Consider the following 13334-nt stretch of genomic DNA (forward strand, 5'->3'; position numbering starts at 1 on the left):
GACTGTGGGGAAAAACCGGAGTACCCGGAGGAAACCCCACGACGACATGGGGAGAACATGCGAGACTCGAACCCGGGTCCCAGAGGTGTGAGGCAATAATGCTAACCACTGCACCACCAGGTTTCTGATAAAAGCGTAAAATACTCCCAGATCGTCACATCTTATCTGCTCCTCCTCAGTATGCTCCTCGTACTGTGAAGGGTATGTGTATGACGTCACAACAGGCGGGAGTCACTGTACTCACACCCACCGAGGGGCAGCGTTAGCATTCGTTTTGAATGCCGCAAAAAAACACAAAATGGGAAAGAGCTGTTGTGCGATTTATTGTACAAATAGCTCCTATTTCGTGTTAAATCTATCTTTTTAGCGATTGGCAGAAACTAAATAAGTAAGTATAGGACATGGATCGGTCACGCATGGTCGATACCAGATCCGTCAAATAGGTCTGGATATGCGCCGATACCCATCCGAATATCAGAATCGATGCATCTCTAATTTGGATCAGCAACTTTCTGATCACAGGCACGGTGTCCTTATCCGCTGAGCCACAGGTTGTCCCCACTCGTTTGTTTTGGTTAAATTTAGCTTCTATGTGGCGTCCTACTCAACATAAACAGGCCAACTTTTAACGTGATCATTATGTATTGATATTACAACAGGTGTTACATGGTGGAGAATCTAGGGAAGAGTGGAGGAGAGATTAAAAATGACTTTAAGGGCAGTAATGGGTTGGGAGGGGGGGCATCTGTCCAAGGTAATCTCGCTGCCCCGTAACGTACTACCGGATAACATTACAAATGTGCCCAATTGGTGCAGGCAGCAGGTTAAGCGGCACCGCAAAGCCCCTCACTGCATGCTGCTGGACCCCCACCTGCGTTCAGGAAGTGATGTATGCAGTGAGACCGTCCCACAGAACAGCGGCATCCGTCTGCCTGATGGATTTCCTTGGCACTGTTCCAGCTCTTTTGGAGTCGTAAAGCCACTGTGGATCCCACCTCCCTACCGAGTCCTCGCTGTGGTTAAGGTCTGGGAATTTTCCGGGTCGCGGAGCCGTATGGATGCGGTTCTGAGCTGCACACGCCACCTGTGTATGGCAGACATGCCCTGTGGACCCAGGCTGGGAGGAGGTGCTTCATGGCCAAGATGACAACTCCAGATGGTATCTGCTACCCTGCCTCCCATTGGACGAGGCAGATGAGCTCTGTAACCTTTTGCACCATCAGAACCTCATGCTTGGGAGCAGGAATTTGAGGTTCATGTGGCTGGTCATGTGATCACTGAAGCTGCTCCTATATCTTCCTGCAGGTTCTGCAGGTTGCCTGTACATCACTGCACTGTAGAGATGCTCATCGTTCCATTCAGCCTCGCATAGCCCTCTGTCTCCAGGGCGGCTTGTTACGTCCCATATGCAGGCCAGGCCACAATGTCTCTCACTTGCCTGACATTGATTTATTTTTTGCCGTCATCCTGATTTGTTTCATATCTAGACAGTGAATCATGTAGGAAGGAACTATACGTCTTGCTTAGGTTCAGAGATCCATGCAGTCATTATTTAAAAATAATCCAGGATCGGGTGTGACAGATCTCCTCTCTTTTATGGGGGGGCTCGCTTGTGTCTAATAGCTGATGGAGCCTTGGGGGTTTCCAGGACGCGTTTCTCAGCTCCTGATTCGCCTGCTCCAGCTATTTGCATCTCACGCGGATCAGGCTGGTTTCACTGCTTAGCTGAACACCACAGTTACAGTGGGATCTCCATGTTTACTTTGGAAAGACGGGCCGTGATGTCTGTGTCTTCTGGCAGATCACTGACCTTGTAAATGGCAGGAAAAATTATGAGAATGGTGAATTTAAAGAGCCAGTATGAATTATATTTCCTCTCATTTTATTATTTTAAAATACTTTTTAGCCCCCCTTCCATAAGGAATTGCAAGGGAAAGACTGGATTTACGGGAGATTTGCCTTCCGTTCATCCGTGTCTGGATGGAAGCTCAGTTTATTATTCCCATCTGAGTACTTCTTGAGGATTCGTATTCTGGCTTTGTTTTGCTGGAAAGCCAGAAACGAAAAGAATTCCTTCTGGTTTCAGCGGGATGAGATTACCTGCTGATTTCATGTGGGTCTTCCCGGGCTCTGCTTCAGAGGCCTGTCCGCTGTCAGTGCGAGATCTGCTCCGAAGCACCACACCAAAGCGAAACCACCGGTAGACCATTGTGCGCCTCACCTTTAAATGAGGATGAAACCTTTTACCTGTAACAAAATTCACAAAAAGATTTGACCATATCCATCACGCTTTCTTGAATTACAGCACTGAACAGGCCTTTGCAATTTAGGGATTTTCATTCATATTATAAATCATACATGAACATAAACATGGCCCGAGTGCATAAGCCATGTGTGTTTTTGGTCTTCAGTCAAGTGTGAAGTGGCAATTGTAACATTTACGGAGAGTTATCTGTGGAATTGTGTAAGTGGGAAGGAGCGGTAATCTGCTTCTCTAAACTGCAAAATAAACATAGCTGTCAATGAATCACAAAGCTTGAATTATATCATTCATCTCTGTGGAATTTTAAGTACAGGGAGTTTTAGTCCTGATGATTGTTTCTGCCCTGCGACCCAGTAGGATAAGCGGTTTGAAAAATGGATGGATGGATGGATGATTGTTTCTGCTTCTTCTTAAACAGGGGGGCAGATTTCTGCTGCTTGTTGCGGACGTTTCATAATCTTTCGTATTTATAGGCCAAATTTTATTCCTCCTCAAATATCCTCCCTGAGGAGCAATAAAAAAAATATTTGTCAATTTTAGGACATTGGTAATACTTCTGTTAGGGATTGCTTCTTGTTATTCTTTTTTAAAAAAAATTATAGTTAATATAATAGTGAACTACTGTGAGCACGTGCGAGTGTGTGTGTATGTATGTGTGTGTGTCTGCGCGCACACAAACACGCGCACGTGCACAGGTTGCTTGGCAAAGCGCTGTCGGGGACTCGTGGCTTTTTTTCCGCATTTCCACACCGCGGCCCACCCTCTTCGGTCAGAGAGATTTAAACGCCTTCCTCTGTCCCCACCGCGGGCATCACGCTGGACGAGCGTTCGGCTTCTACAAGACGTGAACTGATTCGCAGCATACAAATTTTGTAGTGCGCGTGCATGCATAGCTATATTAATTTAACGTGGTTAGGCTTCCCCTAGTGGATCTCTGAGGAGCTGCAACATCTCTATATGATGTAATTGAGAGAAATGTAAAGCAGACAGCATACCCCGCCCCCCCCCATCCCCCAAGCCATTTGGTGGTAAATAGACAGCTGCACAGACAGGAGAGGTTTGTCATCCTTTACAGATGGCCTGCTGTCTGTATATAAAGAAATGGTCTTAAGCTTGAAAATGGAAGCTTTTCTTAATCCAGGGGACTGGAAATTTTGGAACAAAATACCAAGGTGTCTGTGTGTGTGTGTGTGTGTGTGAGTGAGTGTGGGCGCTAGGTGGAATTGTTGAATGTGTTAAATTGTGCCTTTTCCAGAACATTCTGGAACGCTTTTGTGTAAGGTCTAGCAGTGAGAAGGTGACCACGTATTCAGCTGTGACCAGACGAAGGACGTTTTGTTCCTAATAAACAGCCTGCAGAAGCAGAAGCTGGCCGCGTGTCTCCGTTAACACTGGACATGTGGGACTGTCTGCGAGCGACTGGGATGCATCTACACCACAAGATGCTTCATGGAGTTACCTGCGATGGAGCTGCCCTGCAGTTCAGAAAGACCAGAAGTCATAAACAAAGTCACTGTTGACCTAATTATTTTATCACGCCTCTCAAGCCTAATCACTGTTAACATACACACTGGACATTGATATGCAAATCGCCCATCTGCTTAGCTGACAGGAAGCCCCTGGCATCGATGTTTTCGCAAGTAGTGGCTCTTCATCAAAGTCAACCACTGTCTGTGTCCCGCCACTGTCTGTGTCCCGCCACTGTCTGTGTCCCGCCACTGTCTGTGTCCTGCCCCAGTACCATTGTCACAAAGTGAGAATGTGTTTGCCTGTCATTTCAGCCACCAGCGTCGTTAGGAATTCGCTAGAAGCCGTTAATCTCAAGCGCGTTTGTTGTCCTGCCTGCCAATGTGCGCCTGCCGTGACATGGTGTTTATATCGAACGGACTTTAAGTTCGGAGCGACTGCCTTTCTGGCTTTTGGGGAGCATGGGTTGGCTCGGGGGTCCCCGCTGTAGAGGAAGCTGCTCACTCTCTTTCCTGTAAGCCTGGGTGACACCCCCGCAGGATTCCTGGGTTTACACCTTGACATGTCGAGGATCTAGCCTGATCTGTCAGGATTCTCGAGAAGCACTTTGTAGCTCAAAGTGCTTCCAGTGCTGGTCTTCAATGTAAACGTGTCTCTCGGTTTGCTTGAGTGACTTGTATTTTTTATTATTTTTTTACATTTCTGCCCTTTTGCTGAATGCAAAGGGAAACAAAATTGCAATTGACAATAAATAGCTCATTGATTCCATGCCGACATCTGTTGCCAAGAAACCCAGATTGGGACGTGAATGTACATATCTGTTCATGTTAAACGCCACCTCGGCCTGCAGCTTTTCTGTTTTTGGTTGAGCTCTGTTTGTCTGTCTGTTTGTCTGTGTGGATTATGTTTATATTACTTTGTGAGGACTGTATGTTCCCCACAATGTAATAACCTGTTATTTCAAGGTCCCCACAAAGATCTGTGAATGCCATCAAAAATAAATGCCAAAAGTCACATATTTCATTTGCTTACTTATGGTTAAGGTTAGGGCTGGGTGGGGGTTAAGGTCGCCATGTTGGGATTAGAGTTTTCCCCATAGAAATGAATGAAGAGTCCCCACAAAGATATAATTACAAATCTGTGTGTGTGTGGTGTGAATGCTTGGCTGGAAACGGGTGGCCCTCTCACGCCCTCTGCTGTTGGAATGAGACATTCTGAGTGGCATACAATCCAAAGCTGCCTTCTTAATGGATAAGATCATCCTGCCATTCTGCTGAAGTTATCCGCCGTCTGACCATAATGTGTTCATACTGAGCAGCACTGCCTTGTCAGAAGAACTTCGCTTGTCTTGGCATCAGTCAGAATATGCAAAAAAATGGTCTGAAGTGTAATATATTAAAGAACCGTTCATTGCTCCCTTTCTTGTGAAGAAGGGGAGTGATTTTTAAGCAAATGCATGAGTCTGGAATTTTACTGAGCTCTCTGCGTCCTCCCACTTCTGTGAAGAACAGCCATCTTGGTCGGGTCTGGATCCTCAAGCACCTGGGGGGGGGAAATGGCCTCAGCCTGGGTGCTGGATGCTGACCCTCAACTGACCCCCTGACCCTCAGATGCCTCTGTCTTGGTTTTTAAATGCAGGATTGAATTGGATGCCAACAGCAGAGCATCAGCAAAGTAGAGGAAGGCGGAACAATGTCTATCATACTCTAAACATACACTTCAACCCAGCCATTTTCCTACTGAACATCCATCCATCCATCCATCCATTTTCCAAACCGCTTATCCTACTGGGTCACGGGGGGTCCGGAGCCTATCCCGGAAACAATGGGCACGAGGCAGGGAACAATCCAGGATGGGGGGCCAGCCCATCGCAGGGCACACTCACACACCATTCACTCACACATGCACACCTACGGGCAATTTAGCAACTCCAATTAGCCTCAGCATGTTTTTGGACTGTGGGGGGAAACTGGAGTACCTGGAGGAAACCCCACGACACATGTGACCCTGGCGGAGATTCGAACCCGGGTCCCAGAGGTGTGAGGCAACAGTGCTAACCATGCCACCCCCCCTACTGAACATATAAAATGATTATCTATGAAATATTTCATACTCTAGAGAATGTGATTGCTGGAAGGCAGACATGACGAATCAGTAGAAGCAGTATGTCCTGAGGTTTATTTATCATTTGCCAGCAGTCATGTTATGTCTGATCCAACTTTCATTATAAGAGAAAACTTATTTGCTTTGCTTTTGCCAGCTCTGTAAACTTACAGGGTTTTGGCAAGGATGTCAGCTAGACGGTTAGCAGTCTCCGAGGCACCCCTGATTTGCACGCGTCCTAAAGTAGTCGCTCCAAATCCTTACTCTGGGTGCATCTCGTAATGCCTTACAAATATGACAGAGGACATGTGGTGTCACGGAAGGTTAGATTTAAAAGCTTCACTCAAAATTTCCTGCACCCAGTATCTTTTTTTTGCTGGTTTGTGTCAAAAGAAATAGTGTGTTAAATAGCTATCATATCCCTAAGTGGTTTTGACAGGCACCTTGCTGTTGCATTATGGGTGGTGTGTTAGATTGGATTGTGCTTCTCTGTTGGCAGTGGTAACCCAGCCTGTCAGATGTAATCCTGTCATAAGCACTCACGCGCACATACAGGCACGCACTCACACGTCTTGGGAAGCTGAGGTCTGCTGCCCGTGATGCGCTGTTGGTGTTTTTCAGTATCTGAAGCCTCGGGTCTAACAATAGGCTCATGCTGAGTCGTTGAGGGGAGCGGGAGAACCGGCAGAGTGATTTGGCTCGACTCAGTCTGCTTGGCAGTAAACTATCTCTGCCTCTGAGTACATATTCTCTCATTACTGGGAAGGGAACAATATGCTGCGACTATTCTGGGGAAAAATAACGGGTTTTCTTGCTTGTTAGCTCGGCTGGCATAGAAGAATAGGTCAATGATGTAGGGGGGAGGCCTTCCCTCATCCGGGGGGGCAGAGTGATGTTCTGTGTGTGACGTTAATTAAGTGAAGTTGCCGAGTGCTAATGGAATCCCTGGTGTAAATAGTTCATGTTAATCGATTGCCTGGATTGGTGTTACTTATGATCTGTGTTTGTGGTTTGCAGAACCTGGAAAACGTGCTGATCTGAGCATAGAACTGAAGAAGGTGGTAAAATCCCAGTACTGGGGGGTAGCAGGCTGCTTTTCAGGGAGACATACCACACAGCCAAAGTAGCAGGCCGAAAACAGCAAGCATCTTCCTTAAAGGGGGCTGAGAGAGCATGGAGTGGCCCTGTTGCCATGGCTGCGGGCACTTTGGTATTCCCCCCCACACTCTTGGAGAGCTAGCCTCCCCTTCAGAGTCGGCCAGAGCGCTCAGCGAGGAGAGCGAAGGCGGCTATTAGAGCTGGTCTCCCCCTCAGAGTCGGCCAGAGCGCGCAGCGAGGAGAGCGAAGGCGGCTATTAGAGCTGGTCTCCCCCTCAGAATCGGCCAGAGCGCGCAGCGAGGAGAGAGAAGGCGGCTATTAGAGCTGGTCTCCCCCTCAGAGTCGGCCAGAGCGCGCAGCGAGGAGAGCGAAGGCGGCTATTAGAGCTGGTCTCCCCCTCAGAATCGGCCAGAGCGCGCAGCGAGGAGAGCGAAGGCGGCTATTAGAGCTGGTCTCCCCCTCAGAATCGGCCAGAGCGCGCGGCAAAGAGAGCAAAGGCGGCTATTAGAGCTGGTCTCCCCCTCAGAGTCGGCCAGAGCGCGCAGCGAGGAGAGCGAAGGCGGCTATTAGAGCTGGTCTCCCCCTCAGAGTCGGCCAGAGCACGCGGCGAGGAGAGCGAAGGCGGCTATTAGAGCTGGTCTCCCCCTCAGAGTCGGCCAGAGCGCGCGGCAAAGAGAGCAAAGGCGGCTATTAGAGCTGGTCTCCCCCTCAGAGTCGGCCAGAGCGCGCAGCGAGGAGAGCGAAGGCAGCTATTAGAGCTGGTCTCCCCCTCAGAGTCGGCCAGAGCGCGCAGCGAGGAGAGCGAAGGCGGCTATTAGAGCTGGTCTCCCCCTCAGAGTCGGCCAGAGCGCGCAGCGAGGAGAGCGAAGGCGGCTATTAGAGCTGGTCTCCCCCTCAGAGTCGGCCAGAGCGCGCGGCAAAGAGAGCAAAGGCGGCTGTTCAGGCTGCACTTCCGCTAAAGGAGCTTCTCCTTATCCACTTTTTCAGCAGTATTTCCCTACTTTTTGGCAGTAACGTGTCCCGCTTGCAGCCCACATGACTCTCTGTCTCGATAATAGGTGTTTCCCCCTCCCTGCAGTAAGACATTAGTCTCAAAAATCTAAAGTGTGACCCAGTATAAGCAGATCAGTTTGACAATTATTTCAGAATGAAAAATGTGAGCCAAACTTCTTGGCTGCAGCCGAAGTCACAATGTGTTGTGAAAAAGAAAGTATTGAAGAAAGTACTTTGAAATGGTAGGAAACCAACTTTCTTTTCAACCAATGGGTAGTTAAATTGGAGGGTTGTGTTGCCTGGTGCTAGGTCTGCCACATTACACATTCTCTGTTTGTCTGTTTTGACTGCTGCTCAAGTCTTCAAAACATGATGGATTACTTCAGGACCTCCCAGAAATCCAGCAGTAAAGGAGACCATAGCTTTGTGGCTGTTAAATGACTGAACATTGCCTTTAAGTGTACAGGACTGATTGAAAGTCTGTTGAGTTTGCTGTAGTCTGTGTATAGAAAGCCCAACCATAATGTGGGACACTAGTCTGGAAAAAATTACTTGGTTGATTCCACTGTTTCCCAATCCATGTTGCAAATCCAGCAATGAGGATACCTGAGAGGCATGTGTTTACTGTACATCTGTCATCTGCTACACATGGTTTATGCAGAGGACTGTGCAGTCCTAGTGTGGAGATCCATGAGTAAGCTGACGGTCATTTGGAGATCTATGGGTAAACAGATGGCTGTGTGTGGAGATCCAAATGCAGGCTGAGGGCCTTGTGGCTCTAGTGTGGAGATGACACAATTTCCCAGTCCATGCCACAAGTGTGGATGATGCTAACCTAGAGGTGTGTGTTTGAAGTACATCTGCTCCTGTTCCTTTAAATCAGGCAGGACCTGAAAGTTCATCAGTGCCTGTCCCTCTGGCTTCCAGAAAAGCAGGGAGGAGCAGCTCGTGCTCCTTTATCACTCCCTGCACACTGAGGTCAAAGCCCCCCACACCTCAACCCAGTGGTTCTTTCCTCTCTCTTTATGCAAACCAGCACCCCCACCCCAAGCCTGAGCTGTTCCCTGTGGCCTCTTAAACTTGTGCTTATCTCTTGCGCAAACATGGGCTGGTCTGGCAAGGAGAGCGTGAGGCACCAAGACGAGGGGGCACTCAGTGCGTCAGCCTCCCTCTCTCTTGATCCCACTGTGCGTGACCTCTGCACTGCCTAGAGTTTGCAACGGTAAGTTGATATTCTATAAGAACATATTTTGCCAACCAAACGTTTGTTTATCTCCCGTGTTAGATTCATTGATGCTATGTGATACCAGTCCCATGTAGCCCTCAAGTAGAAGTCACAACTGATTGGATGACTTACCAGTCTGATACGTGCCCAGCTCGCCAGTCCCAGGAAGGGCACCTGAGAAGGGCATCCACCCATGGCCAGAACTCTCCCCTGGGTGCAGTAGTGACAGGACAGCACAGTGGTGAAGGGCACAGACTCCTGACCTGCATGCATCCAGGCTGTAAACCGACAGAACATTTTCTTAACCTGAATGGCTCCAACTAAAATGAATAATAGCAAGCTGCCCTACATAAGTGTTTGCTGAGCCACCTAACATTATTGTAAGCGTGTCTGAGGCTGGCTGTTCTTACGTGTCAGCACATGTCTGGGCAAGTACTGGTCCTGTCTGTGGAGTGCAACGGGGTTAGTTGATCCTGGTCGGCAGAGAGTTCACACTGAAAACGGGAGTCCGTGGCCCCCCTCGTCACCCTTACTGGGTAAACACAACCGGCGCAGCCAGACAGACACGACGTGCTTGTGGGTATGATTGTTATTGCTGCTTCTATTGTTTATTTAACTGAAGCTGCTGCTAATCTGCGTTGTGCGGTTTGATGGCTTGTCCTCTCTGCTTTTCATATGTGCTTCCTGACAAGAGCTTGCCTGCATACCTCCATATTGCTGAGGCTCTTAGAACCAGGTAATCTTAATCTGTACCAAGGTGATGCCTATGTAGGGGTGTGTGTGTGTGTGTGTGTGTGTGTGTGTGTGTGTGTGGAGTGATCCTTATGCAGGAGTGTATTTGTGTTTGGAGTGGATTTTATGTAGGTATATGCATTTTTGTATGTACTGTATTACATTGTGGCATCCTGTAACTTTTAACCTTGTGGGGACATTTTTCCAGTCCCAACAAGGATAACCACAATTTTATACAAATTTGTGAATGCAACCATGTTTTGTTTATGGTTATTGCTGGGTAGGGGTTAAGGATGTCATAGTTGGGATTAGAGTTTTGCCCAGAGAAATGAGTGGAGAGTCCCCAGTAAGATATGAATATGTGAACTGTGTGTGTGTGTGTGTGTGTGTGTGTGTGTGTGTGTGTGAGAGAGAGAGAGACAGCATGCCACCCTCTGGCTCTCATCACCCCTCAATGTCGTGGTGTTGCAGAAACCTCTGAATCCTACGCCTTATGTATTAAACAATCAAAGCAATATTAGTAATAAGATTTACAAGATTTACCTGCTTCATGGAACCTTCTGGAAAAAAGCTACTTAACCTCTCATCTGATATCTGTGACTGGCAGTAAACGTGGGCAGGAGATGCTGGATGTGTGTCGGTGCTGAGCATCTGAGTGCTGCTTATTACGTCATCTGCACTTCCAGAAGTGGCCTTGGCAGGATCCCACCTCAGAAAGCCTGTATCCCCTCCCTCCCCCGTTCAGCGCTAAATGCTTTTATGTCTTTCAGTGCTGTGGGCTAATCCTACCACATTACATTAAGGGGAACTCAGAGCCTCATAATCTTCGAGAGGTAACGGCAAACGCAGCAGCAACAAGACATGCACTTAATTGGATGTGACCTTCAATGTAAATGTTAGCAAAGTTGTTTTTAATCATTATCGTTATAACTTATCAATTACCCATTAACAAGTGCATTTGACTGGTTATATATTAATTGCTAAAAGGCTGTTGCATGCTCGCATGGACGAGTAAACCATATGCTTGATAGAATGTGATAGAATGTCTGAACCCTGCCCTCCCCATTGCTAGCTGAGCGATCGTCTTTTAGATATAATGCAGGAAAATGACTGAATACGAATAAATTTGTTATTATATCATTTATATTTATATTATTTCAGTTGCTTGGTGGTTGATGATTGAAGGTCTAAAGTTCCAATTTCTGTCTAAAATTCTAGCTGAATGTCGGGGGGGGTGCGTGGCTAAGCCTCTGTGCCTGTGCTCGGAAGATCACTGGGTCAGTCCTCGACAGAATAGTCACAAGGCTCTGAACTGCCCTTATATCCTTCTGGGGCACCATTTATCTCAAGGGAAAGACAGGATACGTGAATGAATGAATGAATTCCAATGTACTTGTGCAAATAAAGTATCATTTTGAAATTCATTGCTGGGTTTTAAGATTATGCATGTACTTCACTACACTTAACTATGACTGATCACCATTATTCAAAAGAATTTTGAGGGAAAAAATGGACATAGAGCAGTGGAATTCCTTAGTGCCTGCGGTGGGCTAGAATGGACATGCCTGCATCCATGCCCCAGAGACGCGAAAGAAGATTGAACTCCTCTGATCGTTTCCATTCTGATTCCAGCTCTCTGTGGACGGACTCATCTCTTTGCGAAGTAGAGTTATTCGGAAGCTGAAATATCCGAAGTTCTCCTCCACTTAATTTTCGGAGAGAAAGGTTCTGTCTCGCTCTGCGTCTTGTGGTTGGAATACCGAGCGCAGACATGTCGTAGGACGTGCCGGGTGACTCTCTTAAATGAAACTGGAGCGTGAGGGCTGATCAAAGCCGTTCTGCTTCTTTGAGGGAATGAGCTTCTCTCTACTGCATCTGAATGTGAGGCTATTTTGGTTGTGGGCTCAGGATCGGATACAGTCTGCTGAGGTTTGCTCAGTACTGGTGTGGGCTCAGGATCGGATACAGTCTGCTGAGGTTTGCTCAGTACTGGTGTGGGCTCAGGATCTGATACAGTCTGCTGAGGTTTGCTCAGTACTGGTGTGGGCTCAGGATCGGATACAGTCTGCTGAGGTTTGCTCAGTACTGGTGTGGGCTCAGGATCTGATACAGTCTGCTGAGGTTTGGTCAGTACTGCTGTGGGCTCAGGATCTGATACAGTCTGCTGAGGTTTGCTCAGTACTGGTGTGGGCTCAGGATCGGATACAGTCTGCTGAGGTTTGCTCAGTACTGGTGTGGGCTCAGGATCGGATACAGTCTGCTGAGGTTTGCTCAGTACTGGTGTGGGCTCAGGATCTGATACAGTCTGCTGAGGTTTGCTCAGTACTGGTGTGGGCTCAGGATCTGATACAGTCTGCTGAGGTTTGCTCAGTACTGGTGTGGGCTCAGGATCTGATACAGTCTGCTGAGGTTTGCTCAGTACTGGTGTGGGCTCAGGACTCCAAACTATGTGCTGCAGAGCCAGGGAGTGATTAACTGCCACCTCAATCTGCTACATCAAGCTTCCTGTTTCACTTTAACTTCTGCATTCATTGGGAAACATGAACTTTCTCTGAATGACCTCAAAACGGTGGCTGGGAGAGGGGATGTGAGGGACACGGCAGCAAATGAGGCAGCTTTTCTGCAGGATTCAGGTTGAGTTCTGACAAAGTGGTTCACCATATACACTAGTGATCAAGCCTGTGGAAACACTTCCAGTTTTTAGACATCGCAGAACATTATTCCAGTTACTCCAGTTACTTATTTCATCGTCCAGTGTATGATGTTTCTAAACAAAAAAAATCTTTGATTGTTTATAAACATTATTGCCAATATCTGAGTAGTAATTTTTAAAGCGTAATGCCAAAAATGTTAGATGTTTCCACAATTTTTGCCACTAGTGTAATATCCATTGTTTTGCTCAGATAACTGTGTATGTTTTTGGTTGTAATAATTATTACTCAGACCTATCCGGTAATCATTTATATGGAATATGCCATCCCCTTCGGCTCAGGAAAGTTTGGCAGAGACAGCTGTTGTGTGTTTGGCTTGTTGTTGCAAAAGGAAACATGCAGTGTGTAGTTGACCTTATTCAGAAGAGGATGCCCCTATGGGTGATACCTCGGGAGAAGGTTACTGACCCCTGATGAACACTGCTGAAGGGGTACAGCGAGGTGTCACCTGCTGGAGAGATGTTCCCTGTTTTGGAAACACAGCCCTTAAGGCATTCCAAAAGAGCCCTTAAGGCATTCCAAAAGATCCCTTAAGGCATTCCAAAAGAGCCCTTAGGGCATTCCAAAAGATCCCTTAAGGCATTCCAAAAGAGCCCTTAAGGCATTCCAAAAGATCCCTTAAGGCATTCCAAAAGAGCCCTTAGGGCATTCCAAAAGATCCCTTAAGGCATTCCAAAAGATCCCTTAAGGCATTCCAAAAGAGCCCTTAAGGCATTCCAAAAGATCCCTTAAGGCATTCCAA

The 13334-nt window shown here is 47.4% G+C and overlaps 1 long non-coding RNA gene across 1 annotated transcript; it reads right to left on the reverse strand.

Moving 5' to 3' along the window:
- Window positions 1-389: 389 nt before the first annotated feature.
- Window positions 390-9422, reverse strand: LOC125748730 (uncharacterized). Its single transcript, XR_007399660.1, has 3 exons — window positions 9282-9422; window positions 2101-2247; window positions 390-1810 (listed from the first exon to the last, which is right to left on the reverse strand). It is a non-coding gene; the product is annotated as an uncharacterized LOC125748730 (long non-coding RNA).
- Window positions 9423-13334: the final 3912 nt, after the last annotated feature.

This window comes from Brienomyrus brachyistius, chromosome 9 (assembly GCF_023856365.1).
Source record: "Brienomyrus brachyistius isolate T26 chromosome 9, BBRACH_0.4, whole genome shotgun sequence".
Classification (NCBI taxonomy): Eukaryota; Metazoa; Chordata; class Actinopteri; order Osteoglossiformes; family Mormyridae; genus Brienomyrus; species Brienomyrus brachyistius.